This window comes from Harmonia axyridis, chromosome X (assembly GCF_914767665.1).
Source record: "Harmonia axyridis chromosome X, icHarAxyr1.1, whole genome shotgun sequence".
Taxonomy (NCBI): Eukaryota; Metazoa; Arthropoda; class Insecta; order Coleoptera; family Coccinellidae; genus Harmonia; species Harmonia axyridis.
This window is the reverse complement of record NC_059508.1, coordinates 22,060,819-22,064,317: the sequence shown is the minus strand read 5'-3', so window position 1 is coordinate 22,064,317 and position 3,499 is coordinate 22,060,819. Positions and strand designations below refer to the sequence as shown.

Below are 3,499 nucleotides of genomic sequence, written 5' to 3'. Positions count from 1 at the left end.
CATTTAAAAAATACTGTTTTTCAGTTTATCTTAAATAAGAAGCAAAATATTGCTTTTAGTTTCGACCTAAAAATTTGAATTTAAATTCCTTATTTAATTGAAACCAAACTAGAGGTAAGTCACTGTTAATGATTCCAATGAGAAACTCTCCAATTAAAGAAATATAAAAATTTAAGCTTCTAACTTAATATATAGCAATTTGTTAATATTTCTATTTATATAGTTTATCTAAAACATTATATTTTCATTATAAAAAAAGATTAATTCTTATAAATACTTAAAAAATATTTTAATTTACCTCAATATCTTCAATATTGCGCTCTATTAAGCTATTTAAGTAGAATATATAAATCAATAACAAAATAATTCAAATTAAAAATATGATTATATAAATCTTTAAACTATTTTTAAAAATATACTGAAATAAAACAGAAATTTTTTTAAAAAATTTAAATAAACCCTGACTTCCTAAGAACTCTGATCAACCCTGATCTAAAAATTTATAATTTAGTATTCCTAAATTAATAAAAAAATAATTTATTCCAAAAGTTGAAATATAAGGCAAATTCCATATTAATACTAAAAAAATTAAAATTTTTATTAAATTAGAAAAAATTAAATTATAATTTAATTTTAATAAAGAAATCTCAAAACCTATAATTACCCCAATTATTACTATAATTAAAATTAAAATTTTCATAAAAAAAGGTAATACAACTAAATTGATATCCTTAAATATAAATCATATAAGAACCGTTCCTGAAAATAATACAATAATAAATATAAATCCTATTCTATAAACTATTTCATCTCTTAATTCTTCAGTTCTATTTATTCTAAACCCACAATAATCTGTAAATATTAAATAATTTAATAAACGCACTGTATAAGAAACTGTTAATGTTAAAGAAATTAATATGATTAAATAAATTACAATATTTAATCTTATCATAGAATGAACCTCTATAATTAAATCTTTTGAGTAAAATCCAGAAAAAAAGGGAATACCACATAATGATAAATTTCTTACATTAAAATATATTACAGTTATAGGAGTTTTATAAACTAAACCTCCTATAAAACGAATATCTTGACATTCTCCTATTAAATGAATAAAATTACCTGCACATATAAATAATAAGGCTTTAAATAAAGCATGAATTAATAAATGAAAAAAAGCTAATTCATATAAACCTAATCTTAAAATAGTAACTATTAAACCTAACTGACTTAAAGTTGATAAAGCAATAATTTTTTTTAAATCATATTCAAAATTAGCTGCTAAACCTGAGATTAATATTGTTATCAATCCAATGAATATTAACACAAAAGAATAATTTTCCAATAATAAATGAAATCGAATTAATAAATAAACCCCTGCTGTTACTAAAGTTGAAGAATGTACTAATGCTGAAACAGGAGTAGGAGCAGCTATAGCTGCTGGTAATCAAGCTGAAAAAGGAATTTGTGCACTTTTAGTTAAAGCAGCAATAATAATTAACAAACCTACAATTATTATTCTTTTATCTCTATAATAATAATCAATATATAATATAAAATTTCATCTTCCAAAATTTATTATCCAAGCAATAGAAATTATTAATATTGCATCTCCTACTCGATTAGATAAAGCTGTTAATATACCAGCTGAATAAGATTTTACATTTTGATAATAAATTACTAAACAATAAGAAACTAATCCTAACCCATCTCAACCCAATAAAATTGAAATTAAATTTGGACTTAAAATTATTAATAATATAGATAGAACAAATATAAAAACTAGTATAATAAAACGATTAATAGATAAATCCTTAGATATATAAGATTTTCTATAAAAAATTACTATGGTAGAAATAAATAAAACAAAAGAAACAAATAATAAAGATATTCAATCTAAAAGAATTAATATTTCTACTTCTATTGAATTTAAATTAAAAATTCTTCACTCAATAAAATAAACCTTTCCTGTATTAAGTAAAAATAATCTAAAACAAAAAAAAAAAAAAAAAACCTAAGTATTAATCTAGAAAAAATTACACAAAAAGATATTACTTAAAGTTAAAGTAACTTCATTGACTCCACAAATCAATATTTTATATAAACTATTTAAGTAAAAGAAAAATAAATCTCTTTTTAATAAAATTAAATTTAAAGGAACCCAATGTATGAGTAATAAAATTAATTCTCGATAAGAAATTAATTCAAAAAAATATAATCTTCTGTAAAATTTTCCATGTTGACTAAAAGAATATAAATACAAACTATAAGAAGCTCTCAAAAAAGTTATAATTATTAATATAAATATACAAATATGAGAATAATTAATTAAACTATTAATTAACAAAATTTCTCTTAACAAATTTAAAGAAGGTGGTGCAGCTATATTTCTAATTACTAACAAAAATCACCATAAAGATGAAAAAGGTACAATATTAATTAAACCTTTATTAATAAAAATGCTTCGACTAACAATACGTTCATAATTTATATTTACTAAAACAAATAATCCTGAAGAACAACAGCCATGAGCTAATATTATTATTAAAGATCCAGTAATTCCTCAAGAATTAAATGTTAATAAACCTGACAATAAAAGTCCTATATGAACAACTGAAGAATAAGCAATTAAAGATTTTATATCTCTTTGACGTAAACAACTTAAAGAAACTAAAATCCCTCCTATTAAAGATAAATTAATTAAAAAAAAATTAACCTTAACTCCTAGATATATAAATATAGTTAAAAATCGAATAAGTCCATATCTTCCTAACTTTAATATCACTCCTGCTAATATTATAGACCCAGCAACTGAAGCTTCTACATGTGCTTTAGGCAATCATAAATGAAATAAAAATATCGGCATTTTAACTAAAAATACTATTATTATTATAAAATATAAAATAAAACTAAATAAATTTACATTAATATAAGTCAAATCTAATGTTTTAAACTTTGAATAATAAATAAAAATAAACAATATTATTGGTAAAGAAGCTATAATTGTATAAAAAAATATATATATTCCAGCTTGAATACGTTCAGGCTGATATCCTCAACCTAAAATCAAAATCAAAATTGGAATTAACCTAGCCTCAAAAAATATATAAAATAAAAATATATTTATAGAAGAAAAAGTTAATAATAAAAAAAGCAATAATAATAATAATAAAATACTAAATAACTCACTGAAATCTTTCAAATTAAAAAGTTTTTCTCTAGCTATAAATATTAAAAATGAAATTCAAAACCTTAATAATAACAAAAAATATGATAAAAAATCTATACCTATAAAAAAATTTAATGAACTAAAAAATAAAAAAGAAATTTTTGAAAAAAATCAAATTCTTATTAAAATTAAATAATTTTTAATTAATCAAAATTTATTTATAAAACATAAAGGAATCATAAATACTAATATTATTAATATTATCATAAAATATTTAATGAATTAAAATAATCATTTCCATAAGAACGAATTATTGACACTAATAAAGAT

At 19.7% G+C, this 3,499-nt stretch overlaps 1 pseudogene; it reads right to left on the bottom strand.

Moving 5' to 3' along the window:
- Positions 1-338: 338 nt before the first annotated feature.
- On the bottom strand, positions 339-1,978 carry LOC123686206 (annotated as a pseudogene).
- Between the last annotated feature and the right edge of the window lie 1,521 nt (positions 1,979-3,499).